Here is an 11,673-nt window from a genome sequence, read left to right on the forward strand (position 1 = left end):
ATTGAGGCAAATCGGCGTGTGAATTTAGTGAAATGGAAAGGTTTGTTTTTACAGTGAAACTGTTTAAAAAGGCATTATAAATCTGGGTGATCGTAATGAACTTACATTATATTTAAGTTTCGGAGTGAATCGGGTCCGAAATCTGTATCGGCGGTTATTAAAACTATGGTGATGATCTGATCTCCGATCAATCGGATCGGAGCTATGAATTATTGACTGTCGGCATTCATTTGTCGCGACCGCCGATTGGCATCATGTCAAGTTACAGTGAATGGTGACTTCCAATCGGATCGGATCGGAACAATTGTTTGATCGATATACATATATAAACGTGACTTGTGTTAATCGCCGATCGATTGCGACGGAGGATTTGGTAAGCGAAATATATATGTTATATAATTGTGAAGACCGCTGATTGCAATCTGTGTGTTTTTGCCAATTGCGATTATTTCGTATCGGTTTTAAACAATCTGTAAATGGTTGGTATCCTGTTTTAATTGCACCGATGCAACATATGTATGCCTGCGAATGTTTTTAAACGCATTTTATTGTGTTACATTTTTTAAAAGGTATTGAATTGGCTACGCTCTTTTTGAATAGTCAAGAAGTTCGGTTCCAAAGTTTTCATAAAAGGTTTCTATTGGTATTCATTGGGTTACGCCAAGCATTTGCTGCGTCACTTTTTGGTATCAGAGCCAAAGAGACAGGTTTTTACAGCAAAAATGCCACCGAGAAGGGGAATTGGTCGCGGGAGACCATAACCAAATGCAGTTTTGATAGAGGAAGTGCAGAGATTGCGTGAACGAATGGAGGCAATGGATACAGCCCAAAGAAGAGCGCCTGATGAGGGAGCTGAGAGTTCTTCAGAAGAATCTGATGCAGATGTGGAAGCAGAAGAAGAGAATGACAATGTCAAAATCATCAAGATGCTGGCAAAGGCTGGAAACAAACCCAAAATGGAGATTCCTATGTATGAAGGGAGTCTGAATGCCGAGGAGCTCATGGATTGGATTAGATCCATAGATCAATACTTCGATTATGAAGAGATTGAGGAGAATAAGAGAGTGAAGTTTGCAGTCACTAGACTAAAGGGAAATGCAGCCATCTGGTGGGACGAGTTACAGACATCAAGAACAAGAAAAGGGAAATCTAAGATTAAGCAGTGGGATAAAATGGTCAGCAAACTAAAAGCCAAGTTTTTGCCTAAAGACTATCATTTGAATCTTTTTAAGCAGATGCAAAATCTGAAGCAGAAAGGAATGTCTGTTAAGGAGTATACAAAAGAATTCTACAGGTTAAGTATCAGAACAGGGCATGTAGAAGATGATTTGGAGAAAGTAGCTAGATACGTTAATGGGCTAAGGTATGAAATATAAGATGAGATTAGCCTGATAAGTTTGAAAATTGTTGAGGATGGCTATCAAGCAAGCCTGAAATCAGAGGAGAAAATATTAAGAAAACAGAGTCAAAGAAACAGAGGAAAGAGCTCAGCGAGAGGTAGAGGAGCTGACAGATCTAGAGGAACACAGCATCAAGTTGAAACAGGAAGTTCAAGCAATAGATCACCACAGATGGGTGAATCTAGTAGAGGGAGATTCACGCCCAGAGGAAGAGGGCGAGGAAGAGATGTTAGGTGTTATACCTGTGGAGATTGGGGACAAATGTCGTGGGACTGTCCTCATAACAAATCAGCAAGCCAAAGGGGTGAAAATGTGGCTTAGGCGGAGCTGGAACCACCTCGACTTGTAGAGAAAGAAGAACCACCGGAAGAAGGTGGATCATTGCTGCTCAGAAGAACTTTGTTGAGATCAGAAAAAGAGATTGGAGAACCTGCGCAAAGGAAGAACTTGTTTAGAACTACATGCAAATCGAAGGGTAAGTGCTATAAGGTTATAATTGATAGCAGAAGTACTGACAATCTTGTGTCTACAGAGATGGTGGAAAATCTTGGGTTAACAAGGAAAGCGCATCCTGCACCTTACAAAGTATCTTGGCTTCAGAAGGGTCATCAAGTCATCGTGACAGAACAGTGTAATGTGGAAATGTAGATTGGCACACGCAGAGATGTGATTTTATGTGACATAATGCCCATGGAGGTATGTCACGTGTTATTGGGGAGACCGTGGAAATTTGACCGGAAGGCGATTCATGATGGGAGAAGAAATACATACACCATAGAGAAGGATGGAATTAAACATACGTTGTTGCCAGTGAAGAATGATGTTGATAAAGAGCTGCCTGAAAATAGTATTATGTTGATGAGTGGCAAAGAACTGCTACAGGAGGTTGATAAAAGTGAAGAGGTGTATTTCGTTATCGTGGGAAGGCAAAAGGTAATTTTAACCTCCACAAATTTAAATGATTTACCTGAAGAAATTCAATCTGTGTTAAATAATTACATGGACATCATTGTGGATGAATTGCCGAATGAATTACCACCGATTAGAAGTATAAGTCACCATATCGACTTAATACCAGGAGCAAGTCTACCTAATAAAGCTGCATATAGATTAACTCCTCAGGAAAATGCAGAAGTTGCAAGACAGGTTCAAGAGCTGATGGACAAGGGACTGATTCGAGAAAGTCTGAGTCCGTGTGATGTGCCAACGGTGCTTAGTCCGAAAAAGGGAGGAGAATGGCGCATGTGCACCGATTCCAGAGCTATCAACAAGATAACAGTTAGATATAGATTTCCTTTGCCTAGAATGGATGATTTAATGGACTGTTTAAGTGGATCCAGGTACTTTACTCAAATAGATCTGAAAAGCGGGTATCATCAGATCAGAATTCGGGAAGGCAATGAATGGAAGACATCATTCAAAACAAATAGTGGACTGTATAAGTGGTTAGTGATGCCTTTTGGGCTCACTAATGCACCCAGCACATTCATGAGACTAATGAATGAGGTTATGAAAGAATATATAGGTAAATTTGTTGTTGTTTACCTTGATGATATTCTAGTTTTCAGCAAAAGTAAAGAGGAGCATTTGGAACATTTGAAGTTAGTCCTGAAAACTCTGCAGAAGGAAAAACTACTAATTAATTTGAAGAAATGTAGTTTCATGAAAGAGGAGCTGGTATATTTGGGATTTGTGATTTCCAGAGAAGGTTTAAAAATGGAAGGTATAAGCAATCAGAAACTGGCCTACTCCCAGGAGTGTATTCGAGGTAAGAAGTTTCCATGGACTTGCTAGTTTCTACCGAAAATTTATAAAGGGGTTTAGTCAAGTTTGTGCACCAATACTTGAGACAATCAGGGAGGTCAATCAGCCATTTCAATGGACAGAAGCAGCTGACAGGAATTTTAATTTGCTAAAAAAGAAGATAACAGAAAAGCCTGTTCTAGCATTGCCAAATTTCGAGAAAGTCTTTCAAGTGGAAACTGATGCAAGTGGAGAAGCAGTTGGTGCGGTGCTGAGCCAAGAGCAAAGGCCGATAGCATATTTCAGCGAGAAGTTAAATGATGCAAAGAAAAAATACTCTTCCTATGACAAAGAATTTTACGCTATTGTGCAGGCATTGAAAAAGTGGAGGAATTACTTGCTGCCAAAGGAGTTCATCTTATATTCAGACAACCACACTTTGCAGTTTATTAATAATCAGCCAAAGTTAAATCAGAAGCACGCCAAGTGGGTGGAATTTCTGCAAAGTTTCACTTTTGTAATAGAGCATAAAAGTGGTAAGTCTAATAAAGTGGCGGATGCATTAAGCAGGGTAAGTTTTCTTTTGCAAGAATTTAAAGTGGGTGTTGTAGGTTATGATGAAATGATAGAAATGTACAAGGATGATGAGGATTTTAAAGACATTTACACAACAATGCAGAATCCAGTGAGCCATAACAGAAGTCAATGGATGGATTACCTTATTCAAGGAGGCCTGTTATTTAAAAGCAACAAATTATGTATTCCTAAATGTTCAATGAGAGAAAACATCATTAAAGAGAAGCATTGTGGAGGATTGTCTGGTCATTTTGGACAAGACAAAACTTTCGCTCAGGTGAATGCTTTTTATTATTGGCCTAAAATGCAGACTGGTCTTAAAAAGTTTGTTGAGAAATGCAGGGTATGTCAGTATGCCAAAGGAAGGAGTCAGAATATAGGTCTATATCAGCCATTGCCCATACCAGATCGACCATGGGATGCAGTGAGTATGGACTTTGTTCTGGGTTTACCAAAAACTTGGAGAGGAAATGATTCTATTTATGTTGTTGTAGACAGATTTTCAAAAATGGCCCATTTTATTGCTTGTAAGAAGACTAATGATGCCACACACATAGCCAATTTATTCTTTTCTGAGATTGTAAGATTGCATGGTTTACCTGTGAGCATTGTATCAGATCGAGATACTAAATTTGTAGGGCATTTCTGGAGGACACTTTGGAAGAAGCTGGGAACTAACTCAGTTTTAGTTCAGCCTACCATCCTCAAACAGATGGACAAACTGAAGTTGTGAACAGAAGCTTGGGAAATATATTAAGAACTCTGGTTCATCAGAATCCCAAACAGTGGGATTTGGCATTAGCTCAAGATGAATTCGCTTACAATGACACACCAAACCGAAGCACGGGAATGAGTCCATTCCAGATTGTCTTTGGCATACATCCGAGAGGAGTGTATGAGCTCAGAGATTTGGGAAAACAGGGAGCCAAGGGTGCAAGTGCTGAAGATTTTGCTGAACAAATGCAAAAGCTACAGGAAGAAGTCAAAGATAAATTGCAGGAAAGCAGAAAAAGATACAAACAGAGAGCAGATCTGAAAAGGAGAGAAAAGGAGTTTCAAGTAGGAGATTTGGTCATGGCATATTTGAGGAAAGAGAGATTTCCTACAAAGACTTATAATAAACTCAAACTGAAGAAAATAGGACCCTGTAAAATCAAAAGGAAATTTTCAGCCAATGCATATGAGATTGAGTTGCCGGAAGGGATCGGAATATCCCCCATTTTTAATATTGCAGACTTGTATCCATTCAGAGAGGCAGAAATAGAGTTGCAAACTGAAGCTACAGGTGATGAAGTTCAAACTGTGGACTGGGAGGAACAGGTACCAAAAGCATCCAAGAAGGAAGTGGAAGACATCTTAGATCAAAGAATATCCAAGAAAACTCGAGGGCAAACATATTTCCAGTATCTTGTCAAGTGGAAGGAGCGACCAATGGAGGATTCCAGTTGGTTAACAGTAGTTGAATTACAGAAATATGGAGTCAGTCTTGAAAAGGTTAAAGAACAAATTTTTTCTTCCCCGGGAGTCTGATGCAGGAGCATTGGAACTAGCCAGCAATGTGAAAATCTGTTCACATGTTGTGGCTTGACGGTGTGAATTTCATTTACTGATGGTCAATTTTAGTATTACTGTGGAAGTCGATTTCATAAATAGTTTGTTATTAGTGTAATAAGTGAAATTGCTTTATTTAGATTTAGTGATAAGGATGTTAAATAGATGTGCACGGGAGTTAAATGATAGGAGATCTTATCTGTTAAGAGTTTTAAAAATAGAAGATTTATTATCTATTTGTTAGAGGAATTAGGAAAAAAAATAGAGAAATTGTAAAAAACGAAGAGATTCTTCGTAGAAGGAAGGGAGGAGAGTGTGGTTTTCGGTGTGGAGCGAGAGCTCCATTTGGAGAAAGGACTGTATTTTTTTTAATTATTATGAGCAAAATTGTGTGTCTCTTTGTCTGATGCGCCTGGAGTTGAGTTATAATTTTTGTGAAGTTGTTTGAATGAGTGAATGACCTGTGTATGTTTTTGTTTGAAATTGTAAGGATTCTTGTGATTGAGGCAAATCGGCGTGCGAATTTAGTGAAATGGAAAGGTTTGTTTTTATAGTGAAACTGTTTTAAAAGGCATTATAAATCTGGGTGATCGTAATGGACTTACATTATATTTAAGTTTCAGAGTGAATCGGGTCCGAAGTCTGTATCGGCGGTTATTAAAACTATGGTGATGATCTGATCTCCGATCAATCGGATCGAAGCTATGAATTATTGACTGTCGACATTCAATTGTCACGACTGCCGATTGGCATCATGTCAAGTTACAGCGATTGGTGACTTCCGAACGGATCGGATCAGAACAATTGTTTGATCAATATACATATATAAACGTGACTTGTGTTAATCGCCGATCGATTGCGTCGGAGGATTTGGTAAGCGAAATATATATGTTATATAATTGTGAAGACCGCCGATTGCAATCTGTGTGTTTTTGCCAATTGCGATTATTTCGTATCGGTTTTAAGCAATCTGTAAATGGTTGGTATCCTGTTTTAATTGCGTCGATGCAACATATGTATGCCTGCGAATGTTTTTAAACGCATTTTATTGTGTTACATTTTTTAAAAGGTATTGAATTGGCTATGCTCTTTTTGAATAGTCAAGAAGTTCGGTTTCAAAGTTTTCATAAAAGGTTTCTATTGGTATTCATTGGGTTACGCCAAGCATTTGCTGCGTCAGATAGACTATGTGCGTTTATTTTTGCTTTATTCTCGCTCGCACAAAGTTGATATGTATTATGCCCTGGACACTTTATGGTATGTGTTTATTGAAATGACCCACATTCATATGTTGGATCAGATTTTCGGCTTCCAAGATTTCCAAAAGGATTCTTGTCATGTCAATGTTTCAAAGCTTGGAAACTCTTGTATATACTTAATCAATATGTCACATTTTCCTTTGATTGAGGTTTGAAACCTATTCAAACATCTTGGCATCGAGGCTTGTTCTATTAAATAATCTAATTAATGGCTCGACTATGTGCATTTATTCCCACTTTACTCTCACTCGGACGAGCATCTCTGAAATTGTCTCTGTCATTGGTAGATCCTCAATCTTTGTCTTTTGTCATGACTCTCATTTATTGCTCCCTCTGCTTAGTTTCTAGATGGGCATGTGATCTATTTAGCCTCTTCACCTCACATTATTCCGCTGTTTTTTCTAGTTGCAGATTTTGTTGTTGTTGTTGTGCTATTGCTGGTCTCTTGTTATTTTTGTTGTTGTTGCTACTGCATGTTGTGTTGCTTCCTTCAACTAGATAATTGTCTAGGAATTTCATTAACAAGCAGGTGAGAATCGAAAACCTGCTAATCATATCTCCTTGTACACTCAAATGTGCATAAAGGATTCAAATATTCTATTTTGTTTAGAAGGAAGAAGAAAAAACATATATATTATATGTAAAGGTAAAAGATGGAGAATTGTCCAAGGGTGTAAAAGCCCCATCGAAAAACTTCTAGTAAATTTTTGCCACACATCCCTATACTGGATTGATCTCTTTACTTATAGCTTCTTTCTAGGGCCAATCCCTTCAAAATATGAAACAATCTACACCACAATTTCTCTCACATCTACCACTTTATGTTCAAATATCTTGGAATTTTGGCATCTCCATATGCCCCAGAAAATATAAAAAGGAAAAGCACAAAATTCCTTATATGTTCCAAACTAGTGGGAGAGACAATTCTCAATCGAGTTCTTTACCCAAACCGCATCAATATTGAGTAATTGTATGACTCCACCCCACATCGAGGTCATGAAAGGGCATTTGATGAATAAATGAATGACGTCGTCAGAGTCATTCATGCAAAGTATACATTTACCTGATCCCATGAAACCTTTGTAGAAGAGATTCTCCCAAGTGAGAATTTTGTTATGAATGACCAGCCAGCAAAAATATTTAAGTTTTTGTGGAATATCCCATTTCCATGATTTTTGAAACCATAACTTGCTCTTCAACATGTAAACTGGAGAGAACCTGTTTTATACCTCTCTCACTGAAATTTGTCCCTTGATTATGCATCCATCCCATGTCAATTGATCCTCATATTTTGAAAGAATGCCCGCTAAACATAATTGAAATATGTAGTTCTCCCATTTTGCACCTAAAAGTCATGAAATTCCAATCTCACCAAACTTTGAGACATAATTTTACTATTTAAATGTGTCTAGGTTGTGCTTGTATTCTATACATTCATCTAACCACACCACAATATGCTATATATCTTTCACAGTTTGCTAGAGAAGTTGGTTCTAACCACACCATAGTACGCTAAATATCTTTCACAGTTTTCTAGAGAAGTTGGCCGTGAATAATTAGGTAAAGAATGATAAACAATAAGCCTCTTTGGAGACATCCGATAAAATTGAAACAATACAGAGAAGATTAGCATGGTCCATGCGTAAGGATGGCATGCACAAATCAAGAAATAATCCATTTTTTTTAATTTAAAGAATGATAAACAATATATTTAAAAATTGAAGGGTCCAAACCACTTCATTATTTAGTTTGAATCCACCTAGATTGCAGGGAAGGGATATGTTTAGCTGTCATGCTATGAGTTGCTTTTTATGTTGCACTTGATAGATGAGTGAGTTGTCTTCGCTTTAATATGTGGTAATCATCCCAATTATATTTGGTTAAACAAATAAAAAGAACATCTACAACATAGATGGTAATTCTTTAAAATATTAATAAATAAAAAAACTCGAGAATTAATAAGTAATAAACTTGATTAAAAAAAAAAACTAATAAAACTAATATATTAAATAGTTAAATATTTATTTATTCCTTCTACTGATACCAAATGCACACACAATGGAGTACTCTAGATGAGTCTCCTCTGGAGTTTGATCGGCTTGAAGAACCTAGGTATGTTGAGACTTTTTGGTTATATACGTTCTTAATTCTAGTTCTCAATTTGGTCCACTTTCTTCTACTTCATTTTACTTCAGTTGTTTCAAGTCTCAGGGAGGCTTAGCCTCCTCCTCTGCAACTCTTGGGCCCCTCATGGTTGTCACAACTCCCTCCTCCTTTTGGTTGGTATCCATGCCCTAACAAAGAGCCACAGTAAGGAAAGAAGCAACATATTACCAAGAGACTTCAAAGCTTAGACCCGCGTTGAAAGCTCAACCACTAGTTATAGGGACTTGACCCCTCAACTAGACTTTTAAGAATAGATCACTCAAGTGGAAAGGAAGCTCTCAAATGAGCAATGAAATCTTACCAACGCCGAGGTGTTTGCTGAAGTGGTAGATTGGGTTCTTGATGTAGGGCATACTAGGGGTAGGTATAATCAATACATGTACACAATGAACATCTACTGGCACACCAAGTTTATCTTGGGAAGAGTGCTTGTAAATCAAAATGAGATCGAAGAAGACATCATATTGACTTTGAATCAAATGCAATGACTTTGAATGGAAATGGACCACACACTTGCAGGAATTGAATGACAAGTGAGACCACCTCTCGACCATGGGTTCTCTTCTCACAACAATAAAGAGTCCATCCCCTTCAAAGCAACTAATTCAAAGAAATAGGCATACATGTTTATCTACTTCTCTACTTAAGTTCTTTTTATGTTTTCTTGTCTTAGTTTCTAGGATGAGAATGAGAAGAGCCTCTATGGCCAAATAGCTCAAACTTATGTTTTTTTTTTGTGGAGCCAAAAACTCTCTTTTATTTTGATATTTTGAAACAACTGAAGTTCTGTGTCAAATCTGGTTTCCCAATAGCAGGTCAAAATAGATTTCAACAACTATGCATGCAAATTTCTAAACATAGGCAATCCAAAATTTTACCTAAAAAAAGTAAATATCTATTTATTTGTTAATGTAAAATACTAAGGAAATACATTTTTATTTTTGTGATATATTAAAAAAAATTATATAATTTTATTGGTGGAATAATTGAAGTAGAAGATGCTCACTCCTACAATTGAGTTGGAAATATAAAGATACTTAGGAAATATCTTCTTCTTCCTTTGAAAAAGAACCATAGCAATAAGACCTCCAATTAATTAAGCACTCACAAAATAGATAAATGAAATTCAAAATTAAAATAATAATAATAACTAATTTATTAATACCCCCTGATGGGGGTGTTTTAATGGATGGGACAAGGTCTAGGGCTTTGATCCCACCACCCTCGAGCTCTTAATCCCTCATTAAATGATGATGGTACATGGATGGTATTTCGCATACATGAGCACACAATTATACAGTTGGTGGGGGTTATTTGTTATGGCATGGAAGGAAATTAAGTTTGTTCATGAGGAGAGAGAGAGCATCGAGGGGAAGACCTTGGCTACCTAGAGTTTCTTGTATGTGAAGGCGATGTGGTTAACAGTCTTGGTGTGGAAGGTTTCAGTGTTTTCTACAAGGCATCGATAAATTTCAAGAGCTCTTGCCCTATGGTATGCGGTGGTGGTGGTGACCATCATAGCTTGGTCATGTTGGGTGGTGGAGGTCGACTCTTTTCAGTCATGGTTGATGCGCTTAGCCTATAAGTTACTTTCTTTTCTTTTGGTCTCCCCTCTGGTCTTTGTTAGTGTCTTGCGGTGTTTTCTGGTGAATTGGACTTTAAGAGTCGTTCATCTCAGTCATTGTGCATCAATTGCTTGTTGAAGTTTGGTAAACTTAGTGAATTTTCTAGGGTTGTTTAGTGTCTGGGTCTATTTTACTTTTCCATCAATGGTAGTGGTTTTCACTGATTAAGTTGGCAAGGTTTGATTTGGGTAGGTTTAATTGTGTATCACGACTGGTGCAGTGGGTGGGGTTTGGATTTTGGTCTTTGTTCGCTTGGTCTTCATCGTTCTGCATCCTTGGGGTGGTATTTCCTTTGTTCAATAGTTGAGGGAGTTAAGGCTATGGATGAAGTAGGGTTGCCTTCTGCCTTCTCTAGTAGATTGGCGTCAAAGTCTCAATCCTATGTTTGGTGTTATTGTGACAAGACTGTTTGCTAGTACTCAGGCTTTGTTGAGGGGAGTTTAGGTTAGTTCATGTGCTATTTTGGAGATAGGGGAAATCCCCACAGGGAAACATAGTTGTCTCTTCGCAAATTAACAATGTTGTCAAGGCAACAACAAAGGAGCAGGAAGGGAGGGGGTGGTAGAGCCTAGCCTTGACTGAAAGGGTCAAGGATCTTTGCCCATGACTTTGTGGCAACATACTTCAATTCAATTCCCCCTGAAACACACCAGGAGATAAGGGATCTTAGGGAGGAGAGGCAATCTATGTCCGACTTTGAACTGCTTGAGGACTTAGTAGGTTGGGCACCAGACCCTGAGCACACCAGGGGTAGAAAGAAGCAGTACCTAAACTCAGTTTTGCTTCATTGGCAAATGAAGACATTGTTGGGCTTGGTTCTGAGGGATAAACATGTAGAGAAGTACAACATTTTCGCTTCTCTAGAAGATGTAAAAGGAATGTTGAGAAATTTGAGGTTTTGCAGGGATATAATTGATGTGCAACTCATGCATGTGGAGAGCCATGTTCCTTGTGAATCTGATGACAAGGACAACAGGGAGCCCCCTAGCTCAAGTGCAAGAGCTCTGGCAGCTATGTCATCTTCAAACAATGAATAATGAATTAGGGTGGTGGTTGAAAATCTATGGCTCTCTTGAAGCTCCTATTTTTTGGCTCTGGTAGGCTCGTGAATGGGCCTCTCAATCTATGGATTACAACAACATATCAGAGTCACGACCATGTGTTTTTTGCATTGGGTTCGTATCATTCTTCGGACTCTAGTGAATTTTATCTTGTTTAGGGCTCGTATCGCCAATGTTTATATGACAGAGGTGTTTTGTGATGACTCTCTTTTGTTTTGTAGGCTAGTGGTGGTGTCTCCTTCACAGTGGGATGATGGTTTCAATGATGCCCTCGAGGGCCTTCTTCCACAAC

At 38.2% G+C, this 11,673-nt stretch overlaps 1 non-coding gene across 1 annotated transcript; it reads left to right on the plus strand.

The window, feature by feature from the left end:
- Positions 1–8,110: 8,110 nt before the first annotated feature.
- On the plus strand, positions 8,111–8,213 carry LOC149154923 (U6 spliceosomal RNA). The gene has a single exon (XR_016263835.1). It is a non-coding gene; the product is annotated as a U6 spliceosomal RNA (small nuclear RNA).
- Positions 8,214–11,673: the final 3,460 nt, after the last annotated feature.

The sequence above is a fragment of the Pinus tabuliformis genome, chromosome 9 (assembly GCF_031772625.1).
Source record: "Pinus tabuliformis cultivar Carrire ecotype Pingquan chromosome 9, CPIR1, whole genome shotgun sequence".
In the NCBI taxonomy this organism is placed as follows: domain Eukaryota; kingdom Viridiplantae; phylum Streptophyta; class Pinopsida; order Pinales; family Pinaceae; genus Pinus; species Pinus tabuliformis.